Source organism: Tamandua tetradactyla, chromosome 19, assembly GCF_023851605.1.
Source record: "Tamandua tetradactyla isolate mTamTet1 chromosome 19, mTamTet1.pri, whole genome shotgun sequence".
Lineage (NCBI taxonomy): Eukaryota > Metazoa > Chordata > Mammalia > Pilosa > Myrmecophagidae > Tamandua > Tamandua tetradactyla.
In genome coordinates, this window is record NC_135345.1 from 35,892,311 (window position 1) to 35,911,962 (window position 19,652).

Consider the following 19,652-nt stretch of genomic DNA (forward strand, 5'->3'; position numbering starts at 1 on the left):
CTAGAGCACTCTCCAATAATCCTACTGCATGTAAATCTCTGTCTTAGAATCAGTATCCTGGGGAAACAGAAAACAGAAGTCGTCAAACACTTTAATTAAGCTAAATCCTCACTAGATTGGTAGACTTTAATTCCATGAAATTTTAATTAACAGCAAAGAACCGCTTCCACAAATATACTTTTTCAACTGTTTTGTGGCTAAGATTTCATATATAAAATACTCTACATCTTAAAAGTGTGATATTAAAAATCATTGAAACCTGTACATTTTAAGTTTTAATGTCCCAAATTTGCAAGGTTCCTATTTGGAATGATAGAAATGCTTTGGTAATGGATGGTGGCGATGTTTTTTATGATAACAGAATTAAAAAAAAATTAAACCCATGGAAATATACAACACAAAGAGTGAATCCAAAGTTAAACCATGGACTATAGTTAATAGCACAATTATTAAAATGTTTTCATCAATTGTAGCAAATGTTCCACATCAATGCAAAGTGTTAATAATAAGGTGGTATACGAAAGTTGCATATTTTATGCATGATTGTACTGTAAATGCACTTCTCTAATAAAGAAAAAATCATAAAAAAACAAAAGTATTGTAAAAATGAAAAAAGGAAAACTGAAGGCAAAAGGATAGAGATCATTTTCTATTATTCATTTATGCTAAATAATATCAAAAAGAGACAAGCTAAGATAGCATGCTTTCCAAGGAAAACATTTTAATGTGTATATATCTGAATTAAAATCTAGCAATATGCTGAAAGAATTACATAGCAAAACACATAAGCTGTACTGAACAATTCCTATAGTTTAGAAAGTCAAATTACACTCTTTTATCATACCAACAGTTCAAAAGAAAAACGTTCATGGTCAGTTTGATAAGCACTTGTGAAATTTCAACAATCATTACTGATAAAACATTATTCCACTCTGTATGTAAATCTGCATTCTGAAGACAACAAAGAACACCTACCTGAATTCAAGCACTACTATGAATCTATCAAGAAATCTAAAATTTCCAATAAAGCTGATAAAAGGTAAATATGTTTAATATGAACATTATTCTGTAGCTTTGCTCTGGAAGTCATTTAAAATGCTTTAAAAATATAACTGAAGTAACAGAAAGAAGGAAACATCATAAATATGGTTATTATGAACACTATTATATAATTTTTTCTAGAAGGTATTTCAAATGTTCTAAAAATATAAGTGGGATAACATTTAGAAAACCGAAAATATCATCATCCTTTCAAGTTTATGCAATTGTTTAATTGGAAAACCAAAGACAATCAACTGAAATCTATTAGAATAATTGACTTTAGTACAGTGGTTATGGAAAGATGTTTATTAATGCTTACCACACAACTGGACAACAATAAAAGCAGTCATTCCTTCTCCATTTGAAATGTGAAAAAAATTAATTATTTCGATGAAAAATATTAAAATAGAAGTTATACATTTATCTTATTTAGGGGTTGGTAATTAAGAGTATAAATTTTCAAAGAGATTGTCTTAGTTTACTTTCTATTTGGCATTGAGGAAGTCATGTAAATTTTAGTATCCATGACTACTCATCTATAATTCATTTATAATATAAGGAAGATTAAATGATATATTTTATATAAACTTATTTACACAGTTCCTGACTCATAATTGTTCAAAAAATATTAGCTAGAACACTAAAAATCATCTAATAACTGATATACTTATCACACATTAAACTTGCGTAAGCATTTTTTTCCTTTTCTCCATTCATAATTTTGTTTTAATTCTATACTAGGCTTCAGAATTACCAAATCTCTGTTAACATTCAATATAGTGTCACAGGAGCTATGCAGAGATGTGCAAAATCTACTAATGATTATGTCTATGATATCCTTGCAGACAGATGCTAACTATTCCTTTTATTCTCCCATATATGACATAATAGGTGTTCTGTACTATATTTATCATATGAATAAAGAATAAAGAATACATGTATAAATATTATATTTTAACATTTTTAGGATACCATTCAGAAATTAAGTTTTTACTTGTATTTTCTATAAATGTTTGAGCACGGCTAGTTGTTAATAGGAAAATATGTTTCTCAAAGCAGTTTTAGGTTCAAGGCTGTGTGGCTTTTACACTTAGCTTATTTACCTGAATTCAAGTGAAGATACAGTTTCAAACAAATGTTTTGCACCTGCACAGATGAAAAGGCCAAAAACAAAACCTAGACATCATGGCAAAAGGAACAAGACCTGTGCAGGGCAATCCTAACTCCTGTGCTCTCCATGTGCTTCAGAACAGATTAAATGCTTGAAAAGAAAGAATATGTTTTGGCAGCATTTCTAGATCTATATCCCCAGGGCAAAATTGAAGACATAGTTGCATTCAATACCGACATAGATCTTCAGAAAGATATTTTCATAAGCAAGCATTGCAGGCATTCAGCTGTGCGTGCCAAGAATATCTAATGAAACAGAGGGCAGGCCTAAGATGAACATGCTGTGGAGTATTGAGAAAACTCCCAAAACAGTTACTGCTTCAGTGACACCCATAGCAGCAGGAGATGACAACAATGGTAATATCAGCAGCAAAAAAGGGCTATTTTTCCATTTATAAATGCAATTGAACATATGGCTAGCTTAATTAGGACTTTTCTCATTAACTCAGAATAGGCAGCCTCTATTGAAGCACCCTTGATAGAAAATCTGCATGAATAACGATCTATATGTTTGTGAAAAGACCATTTAATAAGTTGGAAACCAAGAAGTCAGCTATGAGCATCTGTGCAACATTTGCTTATTTTTACCATATTTAGTCACTTTCTGCTGTGTACCCAGAGCCCTTAAGCCACATTCACAACTCCTGTTGATAAGAATGGTTCATTTAATGCCACCTTGGTTGAATCTGCCTGCAGTTAGAAGTTGAAGCACTATTAAAACACAAGAAAATATAACTGAGCTGTATACAAAGAAAACATACATTTGTATAACGTAATTATGTTAATGTTACATGTGGAATATGAAAAAAAAAAAACCCTGAAATTTTCCGGTAAGAAATCTGAAGTTTTCAGAGAAAAGTCTCTTTACCACTTCACAAATAAATAAGACAAAAGTGAATGTGCTGTTGCCATGTGAGTCTCTTACAGTGACTCTCTTACATTACAATGACAGCATAATTTTTAGGAAGAGGACTGTCTATTCTGTTTATTCTGTTTCTTTGTGCACCTAACATTTAGAATTTAGAGGGAGACAAGGCTAGAGGGCTGATTAAAGAGAAGGTCCTTAGAACCACAATGCCTGGATGAACTTAGGCAAATATGGATATCTGTTATATATTCAAAATCTGGTAGTTTAGGCAAGATATTGAAGGCCCTGATTCCACCATCAGCAGACAACTTGTTACTCCACATTCACCTAATACTCATGCTGAGTTCATTTCACAATAAAAAAATGGATATGATAACATTATCCTGCCTCATAGGATGACTGTGAGTAGTAAACATGATAGTGCCTTTAAAGTATTTAACAATGTAACTACAATACATGTAAGCTATCATAAGTAATAATATTTGGATTTGAAGCCCAATTCTCCTTTCATTTCACTTGAGTAAACAGAAACAAAGACTTGGTTGCACTGAGCCAGAATTTCCCACACTCAGATAATTATTAGTGCCTTATAACAAAATATGGAATAGTCTGCAAATTAAATATAGTCATTTTTTTCTCAACTTTCTAAAATGTTTAAATAAAAGCTAAATAATTCCTCCCCACAAATGAGATTAGTCATTTCTTTAGTTGTCTGATCTCCAAATATTTAAAAGTGAAATAAATACCTTAATTACTCCTTGGTGTAAAAAGAGTATAGTAAGTTCCATTTAAATTAAACAACAACAACAAAAAGCTTAAGGCAAGAACCCCTTGTGTTATTTCATAGTATTCTGAACGGCTTTGAAATTCAAGTTAAAATTACCAATTCCTGATTTGTAACTTTGGTAAGTTTAGGGACGTGTTCTCTACTTTATTTATATATTGAAGGCAGAATGCCTTAGAAAAATTCCATTTTGTTTTCATTATTCATAGATTATTGCTATTCATCTCTTCTAAGAAAACACTATCTTTACAAAATAAAATTCCACAGTATTTAAGTTTGATGTTAGGAAATGAAGTTCCTGGTATTGATTTAGCAAAATTTCTGAGCTTCTGAGTTTTCATTGTCCGTAGTAAATTTCATTCTAGTCAGTGTGTGATGGTTAAGTTCATGTGTCAACTAGGCCAGGTGATGGTGCCCATTTGTCTGGTTAAGCAAGCCCTGGCCTAACTGTTACTGCAAGGACATTTCATGGCTGGTTAGTAAACCAGAAGGCTGGTTTACTAAATTGCATCTATGGCTGATTGCATCAATGATCAACTAAGAGCAGACTTTCCCCAGTGGATTTGATCCAATCAGTTAAAGACTTTTAAGGTGTGTGCACGTGTGTGTGATAATGTCAGCATTCAGAAGAGAGAATTTTTGTCTTTACTTCAAGCCACTAGCCTTCCTGCAGAGTTTGTGTAACACCTTCATCATTGTGGCTAGCCTACAGTCTGCCTTATGGAATTTGGACTCAAGCATCTCCAAAGTTGCATGAGAAACTTATAAAATCTCATAGTCATAGATATCTCCTATTGGTTCTGTTTCCCTAGAGAAGCTTGACTAATATAGTGCCAAAACCACTTTGACCTGCTTACCTTGTGTTCTTCTGGCTCTAGCAGAGTCAAAACTTCTCTTCGTTCTTCTTCAAGTAAATAAAACATGATGAAATATTTCAGAAATATTGTTTGAAATTACAAACACATCAACAAATGTGACTTACAGAGTAGAAGGTTCTCAATATATTTTAAATACCTTGCTTTTCCATGATGTTCCTACTCTTACTTTCTCTGAACCTTCAGACCATACCTTGAAAGAGACATTAGCTTCCAATTTCTGTGCCCTTTTTCTTCAAAGCAGTCACTATGTAAGATTTTCCCCTTAAGGGTGCATGCATCTTCAAAGACAAAAACTAAAAACTGAAGTTTGCCTCCAGTTTATCTAAGGCCCCATATTTAGACTCTAGCTTCTAGACTAAGTAACCTCTTAGTAAACTCTTCAGCAAGACATTTACACCAGAAATTATTGAATTGTCCTGTTTAAGTGACTCTACAAGGTTGCCACAGTGGCATTTCTCATAATTTACATACACAATTATCTCTTAGAATTTCTATTTTAAAATTGAGAATTTTACCAAAAATTATTAAGTAAAGTATTGAAAAATTACAAAGGCAAAGTTAACATTATATTGATTTCCCATTTGTCTTTGCGGCATTGTTTTATTCACTATAAGCATTTTTTTTCCTTCTACATATTTTCTCTACTTCATGATTGCTGGGAGACAACTCTTCATGGACCTTTTCCGTTTATATCTGTCTGGAAGTAGAAGCATTGATTTAAGTTTGCCCTAGACTGCTTATCAAAGATGATTATGTCCTTGGTATGAGGAGAAAGCCTCCCTCCAGATCAAAGGCCTGGCATGTTTATTGTCAGAATAACAGATTCAGGTTTTCTGAGTTCAAGTTCCCTCTCTGATAATACAATTCACTGTCTATGCAAGTATCATCTAGCACTCTTTGTATGGACCTATAAAATTTGAGGCTAGGAAGACCAATATAAAAATGATGACACTGGCTATTGCCAATGCTGTAGTTAATAAACTATCTTTTGGCTTTAACCCAGGAGACAGTTGCCTTCTACCGACATCTGTGAAACCATTCCATGCTAACTTCTTGCCTTACAAACAGGGTAAAATCTCTTCACAGTCAAAAACAGCAGTAGGTAATTATTTTATGTGTAAAATGGCTTTTATTTATTGTAAGTACTGTGCAACATATTTTGGAGGTGTAAAGTTGATGGGAAACCATGTATTAACGATGCTATGTGGGAAAAAATAAAAAAAGTGTTCAACTCACTTTTTTGTTGTTGTGCAGAATGTATTTTTATTTCCAAAATCAACTGATTTACAAAGATGAAAAGTAAGTTTGACATGCCAATGAGATCATTGATAATATTAGGGCATTCCTGCAAATGGGTTTCCATCTGTGTGAATCTGCTCTGCTTCAAATCCACCTCTACCTCCTTTGATTCTAACCAAAGAAATGCTTCTTAGGAAAAGAGCTCTGTTTGCTTTTTTCTGAATCATTTTTGTCAGGATGAACCACAAACAAAGAGCAATTCTAGTCACACATCAGATTGCCAAACTGATGACCAGTTAGAAATTAAGGTTATAAAGTGTTTCAAAGACAGAGATTCTGGGTTTAGACAGAGGCCAAAAAAAAACAAAAAGGGAAAATAGATGAAAATTTTCAAAGTTAGTTAGAAAGAGAGAGGATCTGATTCAGGATGAAAATTTAAGGCACAGAGTTTATGGGTCAAAGATATAAAGAGCATTGCTGTGAGGAAGATCACTAGCAAGAGAAAAATTATCTGAATTTCTGATTCCAGAGTGTTTTTTGAGCTGGCTTACCTTCATTTTGCTTTTTTTTTTCCTTTATCAATCTATAACACTTCTTATGTTAACTTTATTTTTGTATTCTTTAAATATATCTTATGCCTTTTTATCCCTTTGTGAAATTACCCTTGCTCCCAGATGCCCTGCCCTCTTTTAATTGAGAGCAAACAAGTCGGTCAATGAACTCTGACAAAATTTACATTGCTTAAATATAGTTTCACTTAATAGATACGAATATTCACTCATCTTTTTCATCTCTCAAAATAGTTCTTTTTCATTTCCCTTTTATATGTTTTTCTTTTTTCCATTGCATGTAGATTCCATTTAATATACATTGCCATCAGGCTAATAAATACAGATTTCAGATTTCCCTCTCTCTCTGATTAATTATCAGCTTTAAAGAGATGGTGAAAAATATCCCTAATTCCTTTGATCCCTCTCCCAGCATACATCGTTTAATGGTATTAATACCATACAGCCTTCAGTGACTGTTTCTCTACTGCCACACCTCTACCTCACTCCTGCTATACTTACTCCCTGGATTAGGGTGCTCCCTGAAAAACATATTATTGTATTAGTCATTATTTTTAAATTTAATTTAGTTATTTGGTTACTTTTGTCATTGCCACTAGAGAGCATTTCCATACAAAAAGGAGTAAGATAAAAATGAGTAGTGACATTTTAGCATAATGCTATCAGGGTAGTATTTCCAAAGCTAAAATCTATACAGGTGATGCCAAGAAGAATTGACTTGTAGCTAAATATTGTCCTGCATGGGAAGAAAGCCAAAAGAATTGTGAAGTTTGCCAAAACTCTATAACCTTTTAATGTGAATGTTGTCTTTCAATGTTATGCATTATATTTTGCAAGCAAAAATAATTTCAAACATACTTTGTATAAAAATAAGCTTTCTTTTGCAAATAAAATGGCGTATTAAAAACACAAAGAGGGGCGGGCCGCGGTGGCTCAGCGGGCAAGAGTGCTTGCCTGCCGTGCCGGAGGACCCCGGTTCGATTCCCGGCCCCAGCCCATGTAAAAAACAAACAAACAAACAAAATATAATAAAACAAGAAAATGTTTAAAAATGTTTCCCTTTCTTCCTTCCTTCCATCTTTCCTTCCTTTCCTCCCTCTCTCTTTAAAAAAAAAAAAAAAAAAAAAAAAAAAACACAAAGAGAAAAGTCTACATTGGAATATTACATTATGCAATACCTTCCACATTTTCAAATAATTTTCAAATATTATAATTGCTGGAGTAGGTTTAGAAGTTATTTGTGTACCTAAATCAATGTACTACTTACCTTGAGATGTATTATAAATGGAGAAACCAGTGTTATTCTGGATGCAGCCCACATTGGCTCGCCAGAGTCAATTGTCTATACTTCTTCTCAACTCTGCATTCAGTGACATCATTCTCTACTTGAGATTGGTATGGTGGGAATATTTATACCACAGATACCAGAAAATACAACATTAGAATTTTTTATTTATTTGTATTATTTCTCAGAGAGCTGGTTTACTATAACACAGCTGTTTACAACTAAAGATATAAGCATAGAATCTCATGCTATCATTAGACCTCATGTACTAAGGCTATTAAAATGCTCACTTTCTTATGCATACTTAAATAAGTCTACATGAAAGTATGAAATTGTTAGTTCAATGTAGATATCAATTTGTGCTTAACACATCTTTTTTAAGTAGATCCTATTTAGATGATTGCTAAGTTAAAAAATGTAATAATAAAATAAATATTAGGATTGAATCATCATCTGTAGAAGTTCAATTCTCTACATGAATTAGAAATAAAAGAAAACAAATGATTCAAAAACCTTCTATCTATTCACATTTTTTTCTTTTAAAATATTTCAATTTTTAGATGAAAGATATCATTCTCTAATGACATTTCATGATGTGCTTTTAAAATTTGACAATAAAAATAGAGTGTGCTTTTGTATAGTAAGGAATTTGACCTCTAAATATTTGGAATTTTCAAACTGGAGTACTTTTCATTATTCCTGCTGGGCCCCAGTCCACACCAGATAGTTTATCCTAAGGAGGTGACTAAAGCTAGGGCAGGCCATTTTGGTAGTCTAAAAGTGGGTGCAGAAAGACTACCCACGTGGTTTTCAGTTCCACTTGCAGGGATGGAGTAATGCCATATCTTGATCTCAGCCCCTATGTAGGCAAAATGATTACATTAATTATGTCTGTGTAATCAAATCCCGATGGACACTCAAGACGCTGAAGTTCAGAAGAGCTTTCCTGACTGGTAAGCACCTCAGTGTGCTGGGAGGATAATGTGTCCCTGTGGTTCCACAGGGAGAATGAATGGAAACCAAGCTCAAAGACCTCACCTTATGGGTTCCCCTTTTGGTTGGTACTGATTTGCATTCTCTTTGCCATAATAAAACTATAATATAAAATATAGTACTTGTTTCAGTTCTGTGAGTCATTCCAGAAAATGATTGAACCTGAAGGAGTGTTGAGAACTCCCAAATTTATAGCCAGTTGGTCTGAAGTATGGGTGGCTTTGGAATCCATTTGTGACTACTATCTTAAATAAATCATAATTTCAGGTTGTTACAGTCAGAATTGTATTATTTTTTGTGTCAGAAGTTATTGCAACTTTTCAATAGAATATCACAAATATGTTAGCAAAATTTCATCATAAGTTATTAAAGCAGCACTTAATTTGGTTAGCATTCTATATCTCAAAGTCTTAATTCATGCTCTGCTTTAAAGTATAATGGTCCCACATTCTTTCCTCTGTGATATATATGTAATTATGTATTTGTGTAATTATTAGTTAATATTTTTTCTCTTAGGGAGCAAAGACTGATTTTGTTTTGCTTACCATTGTATCCCAAGATCTAACAATATGTCTGGAAAACATTTAGATATGTTTTTTTGAAGAATGAGTGAACAGAAGAAATAATCAAGACACTTCAATATGGTCTATGTATTCTCTCCTTTCTAATAAATCTTTCAAAATAATTTGTCCAAAATAGAATAACTTGATGATTCCCAAGTAGACCTTTGACTTCATAGTCTCTACACCTTTACTTCTGACCTACCTTCTGCTTGGAATAGTTATTCCCTGCTTAGTTAATGCCATTCATTATTTAAATTTTTTAATTGAATTTTATGTTTTAGGTTCATGGTCTGGAAATTAAACTCTGGTCTCCTGCGTGGAAGGTGAAAATTCTACAACTGAACCACCCGTACACTCTGCCATTCATTTTTAAGTGTTCATTCCAATGATATCTTCCTCTAATACCTTCCTTGATGAAATAAGCCAAATAAAAATTCATTCCTCTACCATTTGGTTAGTTATATCTCATTGCAAAAATTCAGAATAGTAAGTAAAGGCAAAATTAAACAAGGGTGTTCGATAGAACAAAATACACTCAGATACATTGGTTGGGGGTTATATATATTTTGAATGTGTTTTCGCCTATTTTAATTAACAACCTAAACCTTAGCTAGAATTACCATGTCCACCTATTTTCTGGCCTAATTTCCTAGCATTTTAGCTACTTTAATTATTGCTGATCATTGACCTGAAGCAAAGAAGCAATTTTCTTGCAAAAGTACTAATTACCAATTAAATGCTTTATTTAGGGCATGAAAAGCAAGGAAGGACAAGAGTGCTTAAATTTGTATACATTTGCACTTACAGAGCCTAGGTGTCGTTTTTCCTATTGACTTTGTAAATGGTCTATGAAAAATGTTTATGGTATGTTAGTCATATTTTTAAATGTTAGAAAAATATAGAATACATAGAACATCTGATTTTCTCTTTATTACTCTGTACTCTAGTATTGATGATAGTGAAAATAAAGAATGGAAATTAATTTGAGATTTATAATTTTGATATTTAAAAGCTTTCAAATTATTTATTTAAACACTACTATTTATTTGAGACTCCAAGGTTATATTATTCTAGCCAATATGAATGAAACTATACATCTGAAAAAAATTAAATTTATTGTTGAATGCTCACTAATTCAGAAAATATGTATTTGCAATAAAATAAATATACAATAAAAACAATTTTAAACATCAATATAATTTTATTAGAAAATGTGTTCAACTATTATTATTTACCATTAGTTTAAAAATTGTTATTCCCATGTTATATGACTGATTTCACCTGATTCTCTAGATACATAGTGCTTTTTTCATTTCAAGCTTTATTAATCATGCATAGTTCTTTAGTCTTATAGCAGACTTTTTGTTTTTTTTGGCCCTTAAGAGGCATCACGCTTGTATCATTAAAGCCTAATCAGCCAAAGAACACTAAGAACAAGCCTGTAGTCTGACAACCTCATATTTATTGAAGGGAGGGAGGAAGGGAGGGCACTCCATAAGAGTCATGGACTACTGCTGCACAACAGCAGGAGGGAAATTTCTTTTGTAAAGTCTGTGTTCCTGCGGATGAATTCTAAGGAGGGTCTAAGTGATCAGACTGGACAGCATTCTGTTTCTCAGGTGGAACTAGAAATAGAGGGAAATATCTAAAGATTGGATGATGACATGAGTTAGGGGCACTTCAGTAAATAGGTATCCATACCAATGAACGAAAATATCAAAGAGTTTCTGGGACATCACTGTGAAGAAAAAAGAAGGAACTGATCACAGGGAGAGGAGTTCCATATGTTATTTTACAACTACTGCAAACCCTTTTGAGAAACAGATTGTCTTATTAACTTTGCTGCTGGCTTTATCTGTGTCTGTCTTCACAACCTAATTAAAGGCAGAGCTGGTATTGTGGTTTTAATCCTTTTGCAGTCCAAGCTGATTTTCATCATTTCAATATGTCTCATATTTTATATTCTCTAAGCTATTTTTTTTTTTAATATACTTTTCTGGTGCTAGCGGACTTTCACCATTTCAGTACTTCACAGGTATTGCATTCTTTTACAATAAATGAATGATACTCCTATATAAATTCTAGGGGTTTCAAGTCGTGAATCACTTTTCCCTGAAAGACAATTTCCCTACTTTTTATGGATGTTCCTCTTACATTTTTCTCTTCACAGTGAGTTTTCTATTTTCATGTCATTATCATAGTGTAAGAGATTCAGTGGTCATCTGTCTTAGCTTCCCAGTGTTGCCATTACAAATTACTACAACTAGATGGCTTAAAACAACATAATTTTTTCTCTCATGTTTTAGGAGGCTAGATGCTGAAATCTTGGTATTGGGAGGACACCCTTCGTCTGCAGGCACTAGGGAAGAATCCTTTAGTGCCTGTTCCTAGTTTCTAGTGTCTCCTTGAAATTTTTTATGTCTCTTGCTTTGTAGGTACATAACTCCCGTCTCTTCCTCTGTTGTCACATGACCTTCTTCATGTACATCTGTCTGTTTTTCTGGGCTTCTTCTCCTCTTCTTTTTAAAAGGGGAAAAATATGAAATGTTTCATGAATTTGCATGTCATCCTTGTGTGGGGGCTGTGCTACTCTTCTCTGTATTGTTCGAATTTTAGTATATGTGCTGCCAAAGTGAGTACTCCTCTCCTCTTCTTATAAGGACCACTGTTAGATTAGAGTAAAGGTCACTCTCTAAACCAGTATGATCTTATCTTAACTTGATTACATGTGGAATTATCCTATTTCCAAATAAAGTCACATTTACAAGTACTAGGAGTAAAGATTTAAGCTTATCTTTTTTGGAGGACATGACTCAACTCACTACACTATCCAAATATATTAATTCTTATTATAGTTTCATGTTTCACTAGCTAAAATTGGCCAAGTTTTTTGTGTTTACTGACTGGAAATATATAGACATCCTAAACAGGGCAAAAATGAACTAACCATTACCAAAAAAAGAAAACAGATTGAGAATATTGGTCAGGTAATTTTTCAAGCTCTAACCCCCAGTCCTGTGGACATGAAACCATATGTAACTGGGATATTTGATGATGTTACTAGTTAAGTTGGGGCCAGACTGAATCAAGGTGGGCTTTAGTCCAACATGAATGAAGACCTTATGAGCAAAGAATTTGGACAAGTTCGGAGGATATAGACATGGAGAGAGAGATGTCCATGTGACTGAGACAGAGATTGAGTTGTGGATTGCCGCAAGTCACCACCCAATCACTTACAGAATTCAGAGACAACATAATCTCACCAGCACTTCAATTTTAGCCATCAAGGCTCTAAAATGGTGAGACAATACATTTTTCTTATGTAAACCAACTAGCAGCCTGGAAAACCAAGGAACTGGCTTTGGCTAGAGAACCTTCAGGTCCTAGAAGTCACGCGCAATTCCTAGTGACTGCCTAGATTTTCTTGCCATGTGAACTTCTCCAACATGGCCACTTATTCCATTAATCCTATAAGAAGAGACTCTAGCTCCAGTAGGCTAGGAAGTAGTCATATAATGCAATCACAGTAGTGACATCCCATTTCCTTTGCCATATTCTATTAGCTGGATGAAAGTAACAGATTCCCTTCATCCTCAAACATGAGCACCAAAAGTTGAGAATAATTAGGAATTAGCTCAATCATTCTACAATGCCAAATGTGGTTGATAATTATGGCCTGTCCACCACAATGATTAATGTCATGTTTTATAATTTGAAACAAATTCAATTTAAACACCTCTTGTTACCGCTCGGTGATCTTTGTCCAATATATTTTTTCCACATTTAAAAAAAAAAATTTGTATGTCATCTTTTTTCTAGAAATAGTGAAACACCCCAAATTTAAAACCTTTCTCAAGGCTATGAATATGTAAATGCTTTTAATTTTATTTGAAATCTTCTAGTACTAGGATGTTTTTGCTTTGCTTTCATATTTTTATAGAAAAATCCCATAGTGCTACAAGCAAATATTAAACTTTGCATTTAGAACATGATTGTACTTTCTATTACTGGTTAAATTTATATTAATTTTCTTATTTATATTGATTTTCTGTTGCATACCCTCTCAATTATTACCTATAAACTGTATTTGCTTTGTGATTTAATTATATGAATAAAATGTTCAGCTGTATAAGCAACCCAATAATCATCTCACAGGTGAAAACCCTGTATTGAAAACATGTTTTTTTGTATAAACAACCCACCAATCATCTCACAGGTGAAAACCTTGTATTGAAAACATATTTTTTATGTTTCTCTCTTGTTGGAAATATGTCTAAAGGATTGTAACTTTTTAGACTTCTTAGAAAAGTCTCTAAGGGAATGATAAACAGTGTTGGCTATTTTATGAATTCCAAGAAACATAGCTTTTTAAAGACTCTATTAAAAATGAATAATTGTTGACAGATTATTACAAATTTTCAAAATTTAATTAGTAGTGTTGTCACATCTGGAGGTATTTTTCTTTCAATAGTTAATCAAATATCTCTTGTATTATAGTGTTCTATATAGCCAACTTTCTAGAAATTAATCTGTAGATGCAATGAGCAGCTGTTCAAAAGAGCCCCAGGAGGAATAAATTTGTGTAAATCCACAGTAATAGACATATTCATTGGCTAATTCCAAAGAATTTGGTTGTTGCCTAAAAATGTCTTTGAAATGTAATCACTTTTCTCTTAAAAGGCATTATTCCTTAAAGAAATGACCAGAGAAAAATCAGAGAGAAAATCATATTTTTATTTCATGTTTACAAATGAGGCAATCTTTTGTATCACACTAAGTTTATCAGGGCTTTAAGTGATTTATTAAGTTTGCCTAGCCAAAGTTATTCAAAGATGCATTTTCAGGTGTTAGAGGCTAAAGGGACTTGGGAAGTCTTAAACACAATACCAGAATGATTTGACCAGTGAAATTCTACCTTTATGTATAAATCTATCAATACTGATCTATTACCTATTTAGCGCTCTTTCTCCCCACCATTATCATTATGGTCACCATCATCACCTAAATGCAATGCTAAACTTATCAAAACAGATAAGGAAGGATATCAAGATTAGCAAAAACTATGGAATCACAGTTTTTCTTCTTACAAAGAAAGACATTTATATCTTTGCTCTGTTATCACCTGGAACCAGCAATTTTGACATTATCTTATTTATTAAGCTATTTCCTCTGTATAATAGAGACTATTTTTGCCCACTAAGTAGAACATTGGAGCATCTATGCATACCCTGAAAGCCTATAACTTCTACTTGGAAACATAGTATGTTTTAAAAACAGTGGTTTAAAAAATTCCTGACATATAGGACTTTACTCACGTTAGTTCTGTTTGCTTTACTTGCCAAATGTTTTAAGACTTTATTTTCCAAGGTATCTTCCTATTTTATTTAATGAGAAAGTTAATAACCCAAGGAAGTTTTCCATTTCAGAATGTTAGAGTGATGACACTATAGCAAATTCAGTATATTCAAAATACCTCCTCTTTGCAACATCACACAAGTTTAAATTCCACAGATCTTTGATCTATGAATAAGAATGTTGTCATGTTAGTACTAATATGTAAACTTAACTTATTTTTGTACATGTCTGTACATGTACAGTGACATGCCCCAAATACTTTTAAGTCTAGGGTTTGAAAGGTATTCTTTTGTTACTAGGGAAGGAAACTTCTATTCTTCTATTCTATATAGTTTGCTTCTATTCTTCTGTTCAAGGTATTTTAGGAGTGACCTGCATATAAATCATTGGGAGGAATTTTTTTTTTTTATTGTTTTCACCGTTCCTGAGCTATTTTTGAGAAAATAAATATAAAAAATCAATTTCACATTCTATATCCTGAAAATAAGGAACACATCTTCACTTCTAGGATTTTTGCAATATAAAAATTAAAACATTTCATACAATTATGAATGTATGTGCATCCATACACACAAGCAAGAAGAATGGCTGGCTTGAAAATATTGGAGAAGTACTTTGCTGTTTTTGTTTTCACGTGCATGTGATATACACTCTTGCTCAAATGTATAGATATTATTTTTTCACAACTTTGCAAATAAATATCCCAAGAAGCTTTTTAATTCGTTCTGTAATTAACTGTAGAAAATTGAGAGCCAAATTTCTAGTTCCATCGATAGAATACTAACTTGCTGGTCCCACACCTCTACTGAAAACAACAAAAAATCTGGAAAATGTATATTTAAGAAATTACACGACCCATGATTGCGAAGGACAAAAAAATCCAAGAAAGAATGTGGCTGAAAGTAGTTAATACTGCATTAAGCATTACTGTTCCCCACTGAGGTATTTTAATTTTAAAAGTTGAGGTCAGAAGGTTGAGACAATGAGCAGGAATTCAGCAAACTCGTGGGACTGGAGGGGGAATTAAAATTCAGCACATCTCAAGGATTGGAAACTGTGGCAAATATTCTAGGACTTCGGTTTGAGACACAGAAAGTCTTTCATATTAGTGTTAGAGTAACCAGAACAAAAGTTACACTGTTATGCACTAAAATTTATATCTGAATTATTCAATAATGAATTTGCTTAGGGTGATCTGATACAACCAGTGCCCTTAGTGTAGCTTTGCTACCTGAAGCAAAAGTAATATTATCTACAGGAAGATAAATTATATGAAGACATATGATTTCCAGAATACAAAGAAATGAATGAACAAACCACATTGGCAACAAAAAGGGGCACAAGAGAAGATAAGACTTGACTGAAAAACAGAAGAAAGTGTGTTTAAATGTACATGACAGACAGTGGATATATTTATCTTTAGTTTAGAAACAACTGAGGAGCAAAACTCTGAAATAGATGACAGGAAGAAAATATTTAGACAGAAACATTAAAAAATGAAAATATAAGAAATTTAGGAAAAAAATCAAAATACATGGATGAATAGCTCTAAAACAAAAATAAGTAGAATACTAGATAAAAATGAGAGAACATAGAGAAGAAGCAAGTTTTGAAGTGATAATATCTGTTTTTATTAGAAAATAAATAAAAACCAAGTAACCAAATGCCATATAGAGAAAATGAATTCATACAGAGGCTTATCATAGTAAGACTACAGAAAATCAAACAATGAAAAGAAAACCTTACAAGCACCCATTAAAAAAAAAACATCAAGGATAATACTGGTAACAGATTTCTTATATAATGGAATCAGGCAAATATGGAGTGTCTTTAAAATGATAAAAGTAACTGAAAATAATAATATTACTACCAATGAAAATACATTACAAAAATATAAATAAACAAGTACATTTTCAGACAAACAATAAACACATAAGAAATTTGATACTAGCAGACCCACCTAAAGGGAATACTAAAGGATCTTTAGGCAAGATCACCCAAATGGTAGCTTGGAGATCAAAAAAGAACAAAGAACACATGAAGACACAAATAAATGGGTAAAACTCAATAACTATTGGCTTTTTAAAAATGGCAATAATATATATTTTAGGGTTTAAGGTATAACTAGAATTAAATGCATGACAGTAAAACAAATCATCTGAAAAATAAATGTTTGTATAATTTTATTGTGCTTGAATTATCTGTTAAATCCCCAAAGTACCAATTATCATTAGATTTTTAATGGTACATGGTGCAACCTTTAAGTAAAGCACTGAAAATATTTTTTAAATGTTTAACTTAAGTATTAGTCAAGATTTTTCAGAGACATAAGAGATAGGATATGTATAAATGCAAAAATTGTGTTCTTATGTACTAAAGGTCTTTAAATATTTTGGAGTTTTATATATTTAATTTTGATCAAAATTTTAAAAAATAGATTGTAAGGTTTATTAAAGGTCAACAGTGCAATTTTTTTCTTTTAATTTTTATTCTACTTATATACATATATATGTATATATATATATATATATATATATATGTACATGTATATGACCTAAAATCTCCTCTTGTAGCCATATTCACATATGTAATTCTGTGTTGTTAATTACATTCACAATGTCATGCTACCATCATCATCACCAATTAACTAAATTTATAATCAACCCAAATAGAAATTCCATGCAATTTAAGCATTGTCTCCTACTTGCAATCCAGCCCCTGTTAACCTATATTCCACATTATGACTCTATGAATTTGCCTATTCTAATTATTTGTTGTCAGTGAAATCATACAATATTTGTCTTCTTGTGTCTGGCTTTTTTTACTCAACATGATATATCCAAAGTTCATCTATGTTGTTGCAAGTATCAGAACTTAAATCTCTTTAATATTGAAATATATTCCATTGTATGTATATTTAAATTTTGTTCATCTATTCATAAATTGATAGGCAGTTATTGCCCTATATATTGACAATTGTGAATAATGTTGCTGTGAACATTGGTATACAAATATCTGTTTGAGTCCCTGCTTTCAATTCTTTTGAGTATATACCTAGAAATTCCATTTCTATGGTAATTCTCTACTTAGTTTTCTGAGGAATTTCCATGTTGTCTTCCACAGTGGCTGCATCATTTACATTTCTACAACAATGAATGAGTACTCCTATTTCACCATTTCCTCTACATCACTTGTAATTTTCAGTTTTTTTTTTATAGCATCCATACTAGTGTGTGAGAAACAGTATCTCATAGAGGTTATGATTTGCATTTTCCTAGTAGCTAATGATGTTGATCATCTTTTCTTGTGCTTTTTAGCCGTTTGTGTATTTTCTTTGGAGAAGTTTCAATTCATGTCTTTCGCTCATATTTTAATTGGGATGTTCTCTTTCTATTGTTGGATTGCAGGTTTAAAAATTATATTCTAGATAATGAAACCTTATTGAATATTTGAATTGCAAATATTTCTCCTGTTGAGTAGGGTGTCTTTTCATGGTTATGATAAAGTACTTTGATGCACAAAAGTTTTTAATTTTCATGAGGTACCATTTTTTTTATTGTTGCTTCTGTTTGGGCATAAAGTCTAAGAAACCATTGCCTAACACAAAATCTTGAATGTACTTCTGTACATTTTCTTCTAGGAGTTTTGTAACCCTGATTCTTATATTTAGTGATTGGTCCATTTTGAGTTCATTTTGCTTTTTGGTGTGAGGTAAGGGTCCTCCTTCATTCTTTTGCTTATGAATATCTAATTCTCCTATCACCATTTGTGAAAGAGACTATTCTTTCCCAATAGAGTAACTTAGCAGCCTTGTCAAAAACAAAAGGGTAGAGATGTTACAGTGTATTTCTGAATTTTCAGTTTGGTGCCTTTTGTCTATTTATCTATCTTTGTGCCAGTACTATGCTATTTTGATGACTGTACCTTTGTAGTAAGTTTTAAAGTCAAAAGGTGTTAGTCTTCCAACTTTATTTTTCTTTTTCAAGATGGTTTTGGCTGTTCAGAACCCCTTACATTTCCAAATAAATGTGATGATTCATTTTCCATTTCTGCAGAGAAAGATGTCATTTTTTTTGGGATAAAACTGAGTCTATGAATTGCTTTGGGTAGGATTAGCACATTAACAATATTCAGTCTTCCAATCCATGAGCATGGATACAGACTTATATAGATTTTCTTTAATATCATTTAGCAAAATCCTGTAGCTAATTGCATATAAGTCCTTTATATCTTTGATTGAAATTTTTCTAAATATGTGATTATTTTAGCTGCTATTGTAAATAATTTTCTGATTTCCTCCTCAGATTGTTCATTACCAGTATATAGAAACACCACTGGTTTTTTAAGTAAATCTTGTACCTTGAATTTGTTTATTAGTTTTAGTAATTTTGTAAATTTTTCAGGACCTGCTATATATACATAGGATCACATCATCTGCAAAGAGTGAAACTTTTACTTACTTTTCAATTTGGATGTTTTAAAATTTATTTTTCTTGCCTAATAGCTCTGGTTAGAATTTCTAGCACAATGTTGAAAAATAGTGGTGTTAGTGGGCATCCTTATCTTGTTCCAGATCTTAAAGGGAAAATTTGTTTTTTGTCTTCTGTGATTAAGTAGGATGTTAAATGTGGGTTCTTCACATATGTCTTTTATCATATTGAAGAAGTTTCTCTCTATTCCTAGTTTTCTATGTGTTTTTGTAAATAAAGGATGTTAGATTTTGTCAAGTGCCTTTTCTGCATCAGTTTAAGTGAGCATGTATATTTTCCTTTTCATTTTGTTAATTGATTTTCTTATATTGAACTACACATACACAGCTGCAATAAAATCCACTTGATCATGGCCTGTAATTCTTTTAGTGTGCTGTTGGATTTGATTTGCTAGTATTTCATTGAGGATTGTGCACC

General features: G+C 32.2%; 1 non-coding gene across 1 annotated transcript; it reads right to left on the reverse strand.

Moving 5' to 3' along the window:
• Positions 1-11,923: 11,923 nt before the first annotated feature.
• On the reverse strand, positions 11,924-12,030 carry LOC143663819 (U6 spliceosomal RNA). Its single transcript, XR_013166198.1, has one exon. It is a non-coding gene; the product is annotated as a U6 spliceosomal RNA (small nuclear RNA).
• Between the last annotated feature and the right edge of the window lie 7,622 nt (positions 12,031-19,652).